Source organism: Staurois parvus, unplaced genomic scaffold, assembly GCF_062004578.1.
Source record: "Staurois parvus isolate SC_StPar_1 unplaced genomic scaffold, SC_StPar_1.0 ptg001188l, whole genome shotgun sequence".
NCBI classification, from domain to species: domain Eukaryota; kingdom Metazoa; phylum Chordata; class Amphibia; order Anura; family Ranidae; genus Staurois; species Staurois parvus.
The window spans coordinates 91755-109468 of record NW_028318984.1 but is presented as its reverse complement, the minus strand read 5'-3'; the positions used below and the strand labels follow the sequence as shown (position 1 = coordinate 109468).

Sequence of the window (17714 nt, the reverse complement as noted above, 5' to 3'; positions counted from 1 at the left end):
AGCTTTGCTACATGGGTGAATTGCAGACCTGAAACAAGCATGCAGCAGGGGAAGCATCAGGACATATATTTGTTCTAGGTAGGTAACATGCCAAATCAATCAAACGTTTTCCACTATTGTTCGTAGAACAGTTTAGACACTAAAGTAATACCTCTGAAAGAGTTTGCATTTGGAATTTTTATTTTAATTCGCATATAAATGTTCTCATGCATTTTATGGATTTGTAACTTGTTAAAGAGAGAATGCACTTTATTTTTGTATACTTTAAGTTAAGATTTCTTCTAGTGACATTTTGTTTTATTTTCAAAGTTTTCCTTACTATGGAGTCAGGCCTTGTTTGTTCATTTCTTAACCATTAGCCGCCCGGCCAATGGCCGTTTGGCGGCTTCAGATGTGCTCCTCCATTCCGGGTGCACGCCATTTGGCGTGCTACCGCACATGTGCAGTTTGCGCTAGTGCAGAGCGGCGCAGCAGTGCGATCTGTCGGCGGCCGTGCACCTCGGCCACGGCCGATGACAGATCCGAGTACCGGCTCCCGTTGCTGGTACCCTGTGACCTGCTGTGACCAATCACAGCAGGTCACATGACAGTTGTATACATGGATGGCTTCATTCATGATGCCATCCATTGTATACTAGTGCCTAGCTGTGAATGGTCACAGCTAATCACATGCACATGTCATGTGATTAGCTGTGACCAAATCACAGCTAAGCACAAAAAAAAAAGAAAAGCTGAATGAATCGATTTCATTCAGGTAAATGCTTGCTTATAGCAAAGTAATTCTTTGCTATAAGCAAATTGTGTAAAAAAAAAAAAAAAAAAAAAATACTGATCACTTCCCCAAAGTAGTACAATGTTACTATGGTAACATTGTACTATTTTGGTCATAGTAAAATATGAAAAAAAATCTTAAAAAAAATGTAATAAAAAAATTAAATATAATAAAAAAATTTAAAAAAATTAAAAAAAAAAATATATTTTTTTTTCATACTGTCACCAGTCAGTGTCCCTGTTCACCGCCATGCCAGTTATATGATGACGCTGTACTGCACTGGTGACAGTATGTAAAAAAAAAATAGTGAAAATAATTTTTTTCATTTTTTCATTTTCCGAAAAATTATGACAAAAAAATACAACTTCAAAAAACTCGCCATGCCTCTTATGAAGTACGTCGGACTGTCTACTCTGCAAAAAGGGGTCATTTGGGGATATCTGTACTATTCTGACGTTCTTGGACCTCAAGAAATTAGATTGGCCGTCAGTACTTCAGGATTGATCAATATTCAGATCTATACCATAGTTTGTGAACTCTATAACTTTCCTACAAACTAAATAATACATCCTAATATTTGGGTTATTTTCACCAAAGACATGTAGCAGAATACATCTCGGCCTAAATTTATGAAGAACAATTATTTATTTGTAAACTTTTATAACAGAAACAAAGAAAAATGTGTTTTTTTTTCAAAATTGTTGGTCTTTTTTTGTTAATTTAGCAAAAAATAAAAACCCCAGCGGTGATTAAATACCACCAAAAGAAAGCTCTAGTTGTGTGAAGAAAATGATAAAATTTTAGTTTGGGTACAGTGTTGTATGACCGCGCAATTGTCATTCAAAGCGTGAGAGCGCTGAAACGTGAAAAATGGCCTGGGCAGGAAGGTGTAAAATTGCACGGTATTGAAACGGTTAAAGTGTTACTAAACCCACAACAGTAAAATCAGTCTGTATATGCAGTAAAGCATGCTTGTTATACTCACTGTGGAACCTAAGTGGTTAATCATCTGCATTGTGTAAAATGCTGTTTGATCCTGTCTTCTATGATCCTCCCCTTCTTCCAGTGTCCCCCTCTTATCTGATAAGACATATCGTGTAGACTCACTCTGCACATGCCCAGTTTGGTGTATATTATTAGAGATTTTTTTTTTCTTGGGAGAGTGCATATGATCAGCCCAGGGCCAGTCAGCACTAATTAAACACTTCTCCAGTCTGTTCTCATGTTGCTTCTGTCACTTTGCTGGGGCTGGAAGAGAGGGAGTGAAGGAGGAAGCCAGGTGAGAGTGAGCACAGAGACTGTGATTGCTCCTGGGAGGAAAGTAGGAGGGAAATGTAGTCTTAGCATGGGGCTGATGGTAGAGAGAGATGAGGCTCTGTGAAGCGCAGGGACGCACAGCAGCGCTGTTTTTGAAAACTAACAAAATTCAACAGAAGGTACACACAAAGATTGTGACAAGAATGCAAATGTAAGTTGATTCCTGTGGTCATGTATGCTTCCATGCTTCATGTTACACCCTAAATATGCATGTAGCATGGGGAGAAAGGTGACCTTATTCTTTAAGGAAAAAAAAAAGGAACGGTATCTTTCTCATGCCTCTATTTTCACAGCTTCCCTGACACTGTGTACAAGCACAACAAATCTTGGTAAAATCTGTAGAATTTTATTACTGAAGGTGAACTGAAACTTCCTAAGCATGATGAAGGGCATACATACATATACACTTCAGGCTGTTTTTTTTTTCCTTTTCCTCTTTGCTGATTTTTTTTTTTTTTTTTTTTGCAGGTGATTACACTAACATTTCAGTATGGACTTGACTTCCGGTAACAGCATCCTGAACAATTTGATTGGAAAGACTATCAAAATTACAACAACCAATAGGTGCTTTCAAGGAGTTTTATTCAATGTTCATGCAGATCGTGCTGTCACTATAATAAAAGGTAAACAATATATATTTACTACTTATCAATTTTTTATGTTCAGACCCTTAAGTGTCCTTATCCATGATGTATACTGTGAATTGCTTGAATTTGTGCATGATGCCACATTGGATTGTAGTTACAATAGTAACTTGTGTGAAAGTGAACTTGATTGGTTAACTGAGAATTTGGTTATAACCGGGAATTTTAAAGCAGCAGTAAGCCTTCTGTTTTAGTTTAACACATTAGGTACAATAATATAAATATTCCCTAGTAAACTATTTGTTAAAATTCTTATCCCGGCATTTGCAGTTTATAACTATCAATGCTGCTGACTCCTGCCTTTTCAGTTCTGCTTCCCTGAACGAAGCAGTGAACAGTACAGTCTTGAGCCAGTCTCTTGACTTGGAGGAGGGGGAGTGCCTTGCAATCCTAGTCCTCAGAGCTGTGTGCATCTATTAATGCATGCAGAGTAGGGACACACAACTCTAATCCCTGCAGGCAAGGGTGGCTTTATAGGACGCTGCAAAAGAAAGACACACTGAAACAGGAAACTTGGGGCAGTGGTCATAGGTTCAGCTTACAATGGAACATGGGAAAGGATTAAAATGTGAAGAAGTTGCATACTGCATAATTAAATTAGCTGCTTAAATTGCTGAGCCTTGAATATCACTTTAGTAGCATAATTCTGACAGCTGGGGATTTAGGCTTTGTTCACACCATTGTGCAGAGATGTCAGTTTTTCTACACGCGGTTTGTAAGGGCACAGTGCTCCGTTCACAACACTAGTGTCATCTGCAACTTGTATAAAACTCACTGAAACGCGCATGAAAACTGATGTGAACTCATGTCTCTGCAAGTCAAAGTGTGCGTTTTTTTTCTCATCCGTTTTTATGCATGTAGGGTTTTAAAGCCAAAAACTGCAGGAAATTTCTGAACACTGTTTTCTGAAAGTGCCAGTGCTACAATCCTACAAGCTATGTGGCTCTACATTCTATAAACTAACAAAAATACTTCCAAATCATCTTCCAGGACAGCTACCTAAAAAGCAGTTAAAAGGCACTTCCCATCACCTCTTTCTCAGTTTCATTCTATTTCTGACCCTCCAAGTGAGGATATTTTGTGTTGTTTTTCCCTGGTGGTTGATAGTGGTCATTGGGCCCCCCCCTTCTAGGGAAGGCAAGGAGTCTGGAGGTTTACCAAGATGACGCCTGATGGCTATTATTGTGGAGGGTGATGACATATTTCCCAAGTGCTGAATGACTCAATTTTAGTTCACTGGCTGCTGTTCATAGTGTCACTGTAGGGGTGGATAAAGCCCTGATTTCTCCCTCCTCCTGTATCTGGTAGTTTGCAGAGGCACTGGTCTCCCCTGCACCATGCACCTTGTTATGAAGTGAGGAAATAATACAGACCCTAAAGGGACTTTCACATGAACAAAGTCTGGCTTCTCCTCTAGGACTAGATCTTAGTTATCAGAGGTAAGACTGTGGTGGGCACATTTTTTTTTTTTTTTTTCTTCAAAGATTGTCCCAAGACTAGTCCAGAAACTGTGGCATCAGGATCTCAGACTTCTATAGCAAGGCTTTATGTGAAAAAATGTATTATAGTATTTGCAGGGTCTGAGACTGCTTCTATTATGATAGATTTTATGAACTTCATGCAGGATGGGATGATCTCTAGATTTTGCAACTTTAGATCTTCCATCTTACAGTTACAGACAGTAAGTTCTCCAGCAGTTTCCAATTTCGAGGGGAAGAGTCACTCTTTGGAAGTGAAAGTTCACTCTCAGGAAGTCAGGAAGAGAGAGATGATACAGTGGGAGGCTATGCAACCAGGTTTTTAGTTTTTGTAGAGTAGACAAACTGTTTTTTAAAGGCAGTTTATACCTCTGAACAGACTGAGGATGTGCAGCCTGTTCCATAATCCTAGGATGTCATGTTTCAGGTTTTCCCAGAATGTAAGAGTAGAACCTTTCTTGTCCATCAGTCCTTTAAAAGATATGATTTTCAGAATGTGGAAAGAACCTGAGAGGACTTTGCTTATGTCCAGGCCTTAAAAAAAAAATACTTGAAGAGAAATCTACATTTATCTAAACTGCTCTAATTTGGATGCAGCTTTATCACAGGTATCTGAAGACACAGATCTGTCTTTTAAAGATTCTGTGTTTAATGAAAAATCAGATGGAATGGAAAGCAGAATCCTTGCTTGAAGGGTAAGTTCTCTTTAAAAAAAAAAAAAAATAATAATAAATGCACATCTTTTGCGGGTATTAGAAATCTGAATGTATTATTTATTTATGGATTTTTTGCAGGAGCCTGTAAAGCATTGCACCCTTGACCAGCAGATCACAGGTGCAACGCAGGACTCTTGCAGACTGTCAGTGTATCTGTCTGCTCGTACGGGCAGGCAGTTACTCAATGACAGACTCAATAAACTACCTAGAGTGCTCTCCAGTGCCCTGGTAGTTTATTGAGAACTAGAAGCCATCAGCCGCAAAGACTGTCGGTACTTGTAGTTCATTCATTCACAGAACTCTGAATGACATAGCTGTGTGGAGCTCAAATTGTGGAAATGGGTTGGGGGGATCCCTTGCCTGTTGTCACAATGCAGGGGGGGGGGGGGGGCTGCAGGAGCAGGAACAGGTTACATATTCCACCCTAAAACTGCCTGGAACACCAGGGAGGCGGACCCTGCTGGAGCCTGGAGCAGCGGATGCCGGGTGGTCACGTGGCCTCCGCGAAGGAGTACTGGGAAGCAGAGACATTGTCTGGCTATGTACGGAGGAGAGCTTGGCCCCACCGACCCAACCATCATAAGCCTACTCTGACTGCTCAGGGGCCTAGAACCCGCAGAACTGTACAGAGGGTGATTCCCCCCCACCAAAACAGTTTGCCATCATTATTGGGGAGATAGGTTGGCTGACAGTGCAAGAGTTCCAAGCGACAAAAGGCAGCCCATCCGTAGCTGAGGCAGCTCTAACTGAAGGAAAGCGGCGCAAAGGGGCTACAAGAGGGGACCACTCAGAGGGGCCAGAAGGAGCAGGCTTAGAGGCATAAGAGAGGTGAAGATGCTGGAGACCCCTAGGGAAAAGAAAACCAAAGAAACACTACTCTTGGATGGCTATACCCCCAATTTGCCCAATAGAAGTTAATTTCCAGGTTGGGAAAAGATAGAAAATACATCAATATCATTTATCTTAAAGCGGCAATTGGGGGGGGGGGTACAAACACATCTCAAATAAGCTCAATTAAAAAATACATACCCCCACAAGAAAAAAATGTGGAGGGGCAAACCCCAGAGAGATAACCAGGAGTGAGCATCAGACGGGAGATGGAAACCACCAATGGGGATCGTAGACTGGCTAGGCCACTCCAGGACCTTAATGTTCTTCTTGAGCCACTCCTTTGTTGCCTTGGCTGTGTGTTTTGGGTCATTGCCATGCTGGAACACCCATTCACGACCCATTTTCAATTCCCTGGCTGAATGAAGAAGGTTCTCACACAAGATTTGACAGTATATTGCTCCATCCATCGTCCCTTTGAATCGGTGCAGTTGTCCTGTCCCCTTAGCAGAAAAACATCCCCAAAGCAGAAAGTTTCCACCACCATGTTTGACAGTTGGGATGGTGTTCTTGGGGTCATAGGCAGCATTCCTCCTCCTCCAAACATGGCGAGTTGAGTTGATGCCAAACAGCTTGATTTTGGTCTCCTTTGACCACAACACTTTCAACCAGTCCTCCTCTGCATCATTCAGATGTTCAGTGGCAAACTTCAGATGGGCCAGGACATGAGCTTTCTTGAGCAGAGGGACCTTGCGGTAACTGCAGGATTTCAATCCTTGTCGGTGTAGTGTGTTACCAGTTTTTTTCTTGGTGACTGGAGATCATTGACAAGATCCTCACATGTAGTTCTGGGATGATTCCTCACTGTTCTCATGATCATTGACACTCCACAAGGTGAGATCTTGCATGGTGCACCAGATCTAGGGAGACTGACAGTTGTTTTGTGTTTCTTCCATTTGTGAATGATTGTACCAACTGTTGTCACCTTCTCACCAAACTAATTGGCGATAGTTTGGTAGCCCAGTCCAGCCTTGTGTAGGTCTACAATCTTATCCCTGACATCCTTGGACAGCTGTTGGGTCTTTGCCATGGTGGAGAGTTTGGAATCTGATTGTTTGATTGCTCCTGTAGACAGGTGTCTTTTATACAGGTAACAAAATTAGATTAGCCGCACTCCCTTTAAGACACTGCTTCTAATCTCAGCTTGTTACTTGTATGAAAGACACCTGGTAGCCAGAAATCCTGCTGAATGATAAGAAGATCAAATACTTATTTCCCTCATGAACATGCAAATCAGTGCATAATTTGTTGACATGCATTTCTTTTGAATTTTTTGTTGCTATTCTGTCTCTCAGTGTTACAATACACCTACCATTTGATTTTTAGAATGATCATTTCATTGTGAGTGAGCAAACATTCAAAATCAGCAGGGGATCAAATACTTATTTCCGTCACTTTAAACTGGAAGATAAGGAGAACAGAGACAGAAGGTGTAATCTGAGGATACGGGGTTTACCTGAGACCTCGGAAGGAGAAGACCTGTTGGGGACTATGGGGAAAATGTTCAATATAAGGGACAGACCAGGAACAGAACATCTGAAGAGGAAGAGTTCAAGGAAGAGGAAATGGAAACCCAAGAGACGTGACTGTTCGATTCCATCATTATAAAGATAAAATTGAGTTATAGAAGAAGATAAAGTGAAAACCAGTATAACAATTTGGAGAAGCAAATTTACAGATTTTTTCTGATTCTATCATCAGAAACATTGGCTAGAAGTAGAACGCTGACGCCATTACTGAACAAATGAAAAAAACAAAACGTGCGATACAGCTGGGGGTTTCCTGCATGCCTAATTGGCTGGCAAGACAGTTGCTCTGCAAGATTGAGATTCCTGGAAGATCTGAGAGACTTTTGTGAGAGACTTGAATTACAGCATATAGATATTCCAGGATAGGAGAAGGGAGTAGAAGAGAATATGGGAATAGAAAGTGATTTTTGGCATAAAGCCTCCAAAAACAGAATACACCATAGATAGAATAGGGGAGGAACAGGAGGGAATTTCTGGACGTACGTAGGTACCTTCCGCTTTTTTTTTTTTTTTTTTTTTTTCTAGTACCTCCTAAATAACGGTAAAATTAAAAATGTGAGGTGAGAAACGGGAAGTCACAGACACATCCAGACATGTGACCCAGGGTCTCGGAACGCGGTCTGGATGGGCTTTTGTGGTCAGAGCTCCGCCCCAGCTCAGAATCTGGTGGGATTAGGACTACAAACGATTCAAAGGCAAGGTATGAGCTCAGGGGGAGGATTGCTCCATGCTCCTTTGAAAGGCTGATGGTACCCTTGGTGGGAAAAATTTAGATGGATGGGAGAGGAGGAGGAAAGGAGAGGGAAAGAAAAAAAATATATATACAGGAGAGATGAAGGAAGTTAATTTTATGATTTATAACGTTAAGGGATTGAATATTCCATAACAAGGCATAAGATCCTTAGGGAATTACAACAACGATCTATTGGAATAGTGGTTTTAGAAGAGGCACATTTATTACAGGAAACAAATGTAAAATTTTACTCTAGATATTACCTAACCTAGTATTATGCTGACTCACTAGCTAAGTGTCTAAAGGAGTGGCAATTGGTATAGCTAAGAACTTAAGATTTCAGTTGGAGGATCCTGAGTGGCGTTTTTTGTTCTTGAAGTGGAGATTACAGGAAACTGAGTGTACACTGGCAAATATCTATTGCCCTAACAGAAATCCAGTGGCCTATCTGAAGAATATACTGGGCAGGCTCTTGGATTTCAAAATGGGCAAACCGATCCTGTCAGGGGATTTTAATTTTTGCATGGATCTTCCAATTGATACAACGTGTGCAGAGAGAGGGAAGTAGATGTCGGAAAGCTATGCGAAGCATATAATCGGTGTCAACTACTAGATGTGTGGAGAATTAAACATCCTAGAGATAGACTATACATTCTACTCTCTGGCACATGCAATGTATTCAAGATCAGATTATATATTGATTGAACATAGACTATTAGAGTCCCTGGTTAAAGTAAATATAGAAGTTACAACAATATCGCACCATGCACCAGTCACAATAAAGCTATTATGGGGGAGAGAGCAGAACAAGATAAATATATGGAAGTTAAGTGAGACACTCCTTCAGGATCAGGAGACAGAAGTGAGAATAAAAAAAGAAATAGAGCAGTACTTTGAAAGAAATGCGACTGAAGGAATTTCAATGGCCACAGTTTGGGAAGCCCATACGACATATATCAGGGGAATTCTGATAGCAATTGGGGTAAAAAAAAAGGAACAGCAAAATAAAATTAATACGCCATTAAGGGAATTATACGATCTTGAACAGTCACATAAAAACAGAATCGCAACAGACATACAGCAGTAAATAATAAAAAAGAGAGAGAAATTAGGTTTTAGAGGCGAAAAACAAAAAAAAAAAATATTCTGAACCAATGGACTGCAGACATAGAACAGATGACCAGCGACTGCGGACACAGTACAGGAGATGACCAGCGACTGCGGACACAGTACAGGAGATGACCAGCGACTGCGGACACAGTACAGGAGATGACCAGCGACTGCGGACACAGTACAGGAGATGACCAGCGACTGCGGACACAGTACAGGGAAAATACCAGGGACACAGTACAGATGACCAGAGACTGCAGACAGTGCAGGGGATGACCAGAGACTGCTGACCTTTGGGGAGGGAGGGGGAGCGGGTACCTGAATTTGACAGGTACCCGCTTCCACTTTCGCAGAGTTGTCCTTCCCTCTTCTTCCCGCGCCAACTTCTGTGACAGCCGGGTGCCCACTGCGCATGCGCGAGAAGCGCTGCGCTTTGTGAATGGCCCGGCGCCTTCTGGGACCTGTCGTGTCCCAGAAGACACCGGACCATTCACAAAGCGCATGCGCAGTGGGCACCCGGCTATCACAGAAGCCAGCACGGGAAGACTGTACAGCGCTGGAGCGAGGAACTTGTAAGGCCCTGCAGGAGAGAACAGCCGAGTGGCCGGCCCGGTATTCTGACATGGTGGCGGCAGAAATACTGGACCGGCCGCTTTATATTCGCTCCATAAGACGCACTGACATTTTCCCCCCTTTTTTGGGGGGAAAAAAGTGCGTCTTATGGAGCGAAAAATATGGTAAACTGGGTAAGTATTTATTGAGAGCAGAGAGAAAGAATTCATGGGTTTCTTCTATCGAGAAAATGAAAGATAATGGCGAATTGGTGTATTTCAGGGGTTACAATTTCGCGTCCAGACCTACTAGCCGGTCACAAAACTTACTCTCCACCAGTTGCCCCACCCAACCTTGCCCAGGTCTGCCCCCAACCCCACCCACGCCCCCTTAAAACTTATGAAATTAAATTTTTCTTCAGAATAAATAGTCCAGAATATAAAACTGTACACAGTAATGTATATTCCAGCTCCCTTGTACTCCAATATAGTGATATGACATGTATACAGTAATGATTACTGTATACATGCCATATCACTATAATGGAGTACAGGGGAGCTGGAATATACATTACTCAGATGAAAGATGGGACTCAATGTGCCAGTTACAGGCCTATCTCTCTGTTAAATACATATACTAAACTATTTGCAAAGATCCTGGCAACTAGGTTGTAAGACCTAATGCCCGAGTGGATTCATCTGGGTCAAGTGGGATTTGTCACCGGGAAAGAGGGAAGAGATAATGGGTTAAGATCATTACTCCTTATTCAGAAAAGTAAGAGAGAAAAAACCCCTGTATTGATCTTGTCAGTTGACACAGAGAAAGCTTTTGATAGGGTAGATTTGGGGTATTATGTTAGACACGCTGGAGATTTTGGGAATTGGTCCCAAGATGAGAGAGTGGATAAGAAAGCTCTATAGTCAACCCTCAGCTGCAGTAAAAGTTAATGGTTCGTTATCAGAATTTTTCAGGGTGTATAATGGGACAAGACAGGGGTGTCCGCTTTTACCTCTGTTGTTTGTTCTATCTTTTGAACCCCTCTTGACAACAGTAAAAAAACAATGTAGACCTAAAAGGGATCTGGATAGGGAAGATGGAACATAAAGTGGCAGCATTTGGCGATTGATATGTTGTTCTATGTGGCTAGCCCTATGTTGTCATTGCCTAATCTAATGAAATACTATGGGGAGCTGTCAAATTTTAAAATTAACCTAGTAAAATCAGAGATCTTAAATGTTAATGTTCTGATAATGGAAAAAAAAATTCTGCAAAGAGAATTTCCCTTCTTATGGAGGGAAAGAGAATTAAAATATTTAGGGATAAAACTAACCTCATCTCTAAAGAACTTATATAAAATAAACTATATCCCACTAATAAACAAGATTGAGGAGACTATCCGTAGGACCACTTTATTGGATAGGACGAATAAATCTGATAAAAATTGTAATCGTCCTGAAAAAATCCTATATAAATTTCATATGCTGCCTATACAGTTCCTGGGAGCCTTTTTAAAAAAATGTAAACAATATTGAGATACATTTGGGAGAAGAAAAAACTGAGAATAAGCTATGAAGTGTTATGTAGAGACAAGAAGAATGGGGGTTTAGGTGTTCCTGATTTTAACCACTTGCCTACTAGGCACTTATACCCCCTTCCTACCCAGGCCAATTTTTAGCTTTCAGCGCTGTCACACTTTGACAATTGTGTGGTCATGCAACATTGTACCCATATGAAATTTTTATAATTTTTTTTCACACATAGAGCTTTCTTTTGGTGGTATTTATTTGCCGCTGGGTGTTTTTTACTTTTTTGCGCTATAAACAAAAAAAGAGCAACAAATTTGTTTCTATTATAAAATTTTGCAAACAGGGAGTTTTTCTCTGGCACTGATGATGCTGTACTGATATGCAACAATGATTGGCACTGACTGCCGGCACTACTGGGCGGCACTGCTGGGCACAGGTGGGTGGCACTACTAGGCACTGATGGGCACTTGTGGGTAGCACTGATGGCACTGATCATCGGTGCCTATTCGTCCTCTGACAATTCCCGGTTATTGGCAGTACTTTCCTCACGTGACAGCGTGAGGAAAGTGCAGCTGATAACCGGCAACTGCATTTACTGGTTATCTGCTGTGTCATTGGACACCGCTGATCACGCGGTAAAAAGCAGCTGTGATTAGCCTTTTACCACATCACGTGATCAGCTGTGTCATGGAGATCGCCGGGGGGCGCGCGGAAGGGTGTGTTCTGGTAGGACGTCATTTAACGCCCTTCTAAAACAGAATAACTGTGCTGTAGCCGTCATTTGGCTATAGTGCGGTTGGCAAGTGGTTTAGAGATATTATTATTCAGTGTTACTTTCACGTATTTTCGATGGGACATAGAACACACTAAGGAAAGGTTGGGTGAATATAGAAAACACACTGAGACACAATTGGATAAGATAGAATGGATACCACATCAATATTGTATGTTAGTGGAAAGTACAAGCACTTACACGAAATGTAATTAGGGTTTGGGATATGATTCACAAACAAATGGGTTGGGAGTTCAATTCTATGTTGATGCCATTGGTAGATATAGATTTCTTCCCTCCAGGGAAGGAAAATATTTCAGGTAAATGGATAAGAAAAGGGAATGTACATTTAAAGGATATAATGGATGGGGGAAAATGTGCTCCTTTCAAGGGGTTAAAAAATGAGTTGTTTTTCACAATAGAGTGGAGATATTTTCAGTTAAAACATTTTGTTTTAACGCTCTCTAAGCCCTTAAGACCAATGACGGATTTAAATTTACTAGAACAGCTATTTAATATAAATAAACATGGAAAAATGTTACCTCTCAGATCTGTAAAATTCTTACCGAAATAACAGAAGTTATTCCTCCTTTATACATAGAGAAATGGGAAAGAGAACTTGGAATATCATTTGAAGAACAACTGAAAAAGAAAATATTTAGATTAGCACATGGGGCTGTAGATATGAGGTTGGTGGAAATTTAATATAGATGTTTAGCAAGGATGTGGGATGAAGTGCAAAATGACACAGATATGGTAGGAGTGTCCTAAAATCCAGGGGTATTGGGGAGAAATAATCAAATTCAGGAGATAATGGGGGTTGTTCTGAAAGACGCAAGCACATGCCTATTCCATAAAACTGAGACTACAGTAGAAAAATATAAGAATTTGATGGTATTCCATCTGATAAATGACAGGGATTGATATCTAAATTTTGGCAGGAACAGGAAGTACCAAAAATAAAGTATTGGATAAGTAGGGTTGACTATGTGTACAAGATAGAGGAACTCTACCACTCAGAAGAAGATAGAATGGAGAGATTTAGAGAAAGGTGGGAGAAATGGGATATGTTTAAAGAGCAATTAAAAGAACAAACAAAATAGCTGAAATGGAAAAAATAGAGCATAGACAGAAAGGAAGAAGGGTGTCTTGAAAGGGCTGAGAAAGTAGGAGGAGTGGAGAGCTAAAAGGGAAAAATTGGGGAGTAGATTGAGGAGGGGGAGGGAATGGGAGGGTGGGTTTTTAGAATGAAGATATATAAGTAAATTGTTTATTATTGAATATTTTGATAATTTATTGGTGTAAAGTAATATACTGAAAATTAATACTATTTATACAAAAAAAAAAAATAAAACTGCCTGGAACCAGCAGAACAGGTCTCAGATGAGTTCTAGCACAGGTCAGGCTACCAAGAAGAGATAGTCATTTGACAGGAACAAGGTGGCCCTCTTCATTTCTAGTAACATCCTAAAACAAGTGATGCTAGCTCGGGGGTATAGAGACTTACACACACACTCACACACACACACCTCTTGCCATTTTTACATCACAAATCTGCCAAGAGTGCAAAGGAAGGCAGAAGCTCTGTTTTTTTTTTTTTTTTTTTTTTGTGTTGCACCTATCGGACCAGAAAGCTATAGCACATGTCCCTGTGCCTCCTATGTATTTTTGGTATGAAAATTTAGGAAGATACAGAATGATCAGATACTCAACAAGTTTCTCCTATTTACAAGAAATTTACATGGAGGGCATCTAATTGGTGAGAACTTTGCTGCTGTAGGGAGTCTTCATGGTTACTCTGGGTCTCCAGGATACCTACCTGCATGTTCCCAAACATCAACCTTATTAAGGTTTATAAGGTTTACTATTCAAAAGGCCTGCTATATTGACAGTTTCAAGTTCTTCCATTTGGTTTCTCAGCTGCACGGCTTCTCTTTTGAGTTTTGGGTATTCTTTATATTTTCTTATCTAGACTGTTTTTTCTGATTTTTCACAAACCAGGGAAAGGTTGGCCTCAGACCTCATCGTAGTTCTCCAGACTTTATGGAGCCAAGAGCAGTTGAACTTTACTCCAAGCCAAGTCCTAGTTTTCCTAGGTTACAGGATAGATTTGGTTCTACAAAGGATTTTTCTTACAGAGGAAAAAATCAATGATTAGATTTCTCAAGGAGACATAACCATCAGGCAGATCATGCAAATGCTAGGCTTAATGACAACTGCCATTCCAGGTGTAGGTTGGGTCCAGTTGTACACCACAAAGTCTTCATTGGGTTTTGTTGGGAGAATTGGGACTGCAATTGCAGATTCCTGGATATCATGGTCTTGTTGGCATGAGGAGATTTTCTGGATCTTTCTTGGTGGACCCATAGAACTTGAGTCTGAGACTTAAGGGACACATTCTCTAACTCACATATGGGAATTCTAGAAGGGTTATGCTTTTCTGCCAATTTCAGGATGGTTCTTAGATCTCATGCCCCTGCCTCCTTCCTCCACAGATTCTGCCAGTTCAGTTGGATCTTCTTTTTTCAGGGACCAATGCCATTTAATGGCCTGGAGGCTGAATGAAGGATTCTTGGGGATAAGGGATCTGAAGAGAAAGTGTTTGAAACTATCCTGAGAAGCTTTACATTTTGTACAAGGAAGATGTATGCAAATGTTTGGGAAACATTCTTTACCTGAAAATTAAAATCAGGGAAACAGTTTTGTCACCTAGTAAACTTACCCCTGGTTCACGCCAATGCATTTTTTTTAGTGCTTTTTGCAGAAACGCACTACAGTCCATTTAACATGGTTTCCTTTGTGACATGTTCATAGCTATGCTTTTTTGAGCTGCTGCGTTTTTGGAAAGGGTAAGGGACTTTTTTAAAATGCAAAAAGCAGAATTTTTTTCTATAATAGAGTTCAATGGAGAAGCTTCTGAAACGCATGTAGTGCGTTTTTGCCGCATTTTGTGCATTTTTTATTTGCCCAGCAAAAACAAAAATTCCACTTTAACCAAAAAAAATAAAAAATAAAACATGGCAAAAACGTGTGTGTGAAAACGCAAAGCACAATGCAAAAAGCATTATAAAATGGATCAAAAGCATAGGTGTGAACCAAGCCTTAAAGTGCAAGCTTTAAGTGGCAGTTCTTTTTTTTTTCTAAGGCTATTGATGGATAAAGTGATTTTATTAAGCTGGAACCCATGTATCTTTTGGATTTCCATAAGCAATGTTCCTTTCTACATTTTGCAGCTTCCCTATGAATGGAGAAGGAAGTTTCTGTTCAGCTTGACATTTAGGGATTCCTTCTGAAGTATTTAGAGTTTACTAGGGATTTCAGAATATCTAGTCACCTCTTGGTTCTGTTTAGTGGACCAAGTAAGGGTCTTAGGGCTTTCAAAGTTTCGATATCCAGGTGGAATCGTGAAGCTGTTCTCACAGCCTGTGGAAGCCTGAGGCATCAGCCTCCATTTAATAAGATTAGGACACCTTTCACAAGGTCAGTGGCAGCATTCTTCTAGGGCAGAAAAGGCAGGAGCCTCTTGGAAAGGGCTTTTTAGAGCAGCAGTTGGTCTACTGACCATGCTTTCATGAAGCATTACTGTGTGGAACTTCTGTCCTGCAGGCTGTAGTCCCTCATTGTCTTCCGATCTGAGGTTAATTCTTATGTTTGAAGTGGGGGATTCTGGTGCAAAATGTTCTTTTTAATACTGCTACCTTAGAGGCATTATACAGTGATAGGTGCTTTGGGGGCTGTGGCTAACGAGGGAATGTTGTATATATGTGGTGGACCTGCCCACCCCCTCCGTTTTTTGTTTTTTTTTTGGCAATTGGTTTATGCTTGCCCTCACTTCTGACTTTCCACAGTATATTCCTAGACTTGGGTAGGTTCCCAGACTTAGGTCATTCTTGCAGACCCACAGCTCCTGCCACGAGGTCAGACAGTTAACATTTTATCCTACAAAATTGCTATGTTCTATATGATTGTACCTACGTTACTACTTGATGCCTCTTCATTGTGATCCCCCTGCGTGGGTGACCAACAGTTTTGTTTTCAAATCTTCAATAAAAATTATTTTACCAGCAGTGGGTAGTTTTGGGGTTTGTTTCAAGGTGCATTTAGGTGGCAGTTCTTACTTTTGATAACCGAGGACAAGGGAGTTGGAGGGGCCTTTTAACTGCTTTTGGCTTTCCTGTAAAAGGCAGAGACGTCATCTCGGGTAGCTGTTGTGGGAGACTCCTTGAAACCGTGGTTTTATGAGGACCTCCTGTAACCCATAATCCCATATGTATGCTACTTTATGCAAAGCCAAGATCACAAAGCATTTCTCCCTGTAGTCACAGTGACAAGCATAGGTAATAGGCTTCCTAACTAATGAAGATGGCCTCCTATTGTAAAGAAACTCAGTCTGATTATTTGGAAAGTTCCTAGTTTTCTAGAGGCCCATGATCCTCTGACAACATGGTGTGTCAGAACTTTAGCTCTGAGAAAATAATCGGTATATAATTTATGAAAACAGGCAAGGACCTGGAGTTAAGGAGATTCCCTAATAATTTTCATAAATCAACTGATAATCCGAGTTCTTTATTTGCACTAATTTGAAGATGAAATAAAAAGCAATAAAATGCAAAAAAAATAAATTAAAAAAAAAAAAAAAAAAAAAAAAAAAAAAAATATATATATATATATATATATATATATATATATATATATTACAGTCATGGCCGAAATTGTTGGCACCCTTGATATTTTTCCTGAAAATCAAGTATTTCACACAAAAAAAGGTATTGCATTAACACATGTTTTGCTATACACATGTTTATTCCCTTTGTATGTATTGGAACAAATATAAAACAGAGGCAGAAAAGCAAATATGACATAATGTCACACAAAACCCCAAAAATGGGCTGGACAAAAGTATTGGCACCCTTAACTTAATATTTGGTTGCACACCCTTTGGAAAACATAACTGAAATCAGTCGCTTCCTATAACCATCAATAAGCTTCTGACACCTCTCACCCGGAATTTTGGACCACTCTTCCTTTGCAAACAGCTCCAGGTCTCTCTTATTGGAAGGACACCTTTTCCCAACAGCAATTTTAAGATCTCTCCACAGGTGTTCAATGGGATTTAGATCTGGGCTCATTGCTGGCCACTTCAGAACTCTCCAGCGCTTCTTTGCCATCCATTTCTGAGTGCTTTTTGACGTATGTTTGGGGTCATTGTCCTGCTGGAAGACCCAGGATCTTGGACGCAAACCCAGCTTTCTGACACTGGGCCCTACAGTGCGACCCAAAATCCTTTGGTAATCCTCAGATTTCATGATGCCTTGCACACAGTCAAGGCACCCAGTGCCAGAGGCAGCAAAACAACCCCAAAACATCATTGAACCTCCACCATATTTTACCGTAGGTACTGTGTTTTGTTCTTTGTAGGCCTCATTCCGTTTTCGGTAAACAGTAGAATGATGTGCTTTACCGAAAAGCTCTATCTTGGTCTCATCTGTCCACAAGACGTTTTCCCAGAAGGCTTTTGGCTTACTCAAGTACATTTTGGCAAACTGTAGTCTTGCTTTTTTATGTCTCTGTGTCAGCAGTGGGGTCCTCCTGGGTCTCCTGCCATAGCGTTTCATTTCATTTAAATGTCGACGGATAGTTCGCGCTGACACTGATGCTCCCTGAGCCTGCAGGACAG

The 17714-nt window shown here is 40.6% G+C and overlaps 1 long non-coding RNA gene across 1 annotated transcript in view; it reads left to right on the top strand.

The window, feature by feature from the left end:
- LOC149438499 (uncharacterized) overlaps positions 1-17714 on the top strand; it is a 43310-nt gene that overhangs the window by 17072 nt on the left and 8524 nt on the right. Inside the window, exon 2 of the long non-coding RNA XR_016307899.1 lies at positions 2558-2712. This is a non-coding gene — a long non-coding RNA (uncharacterized LOC149438499). The remainder of the gene's footprint in view (positions 1-2557; positions 2713-17714) is intronic.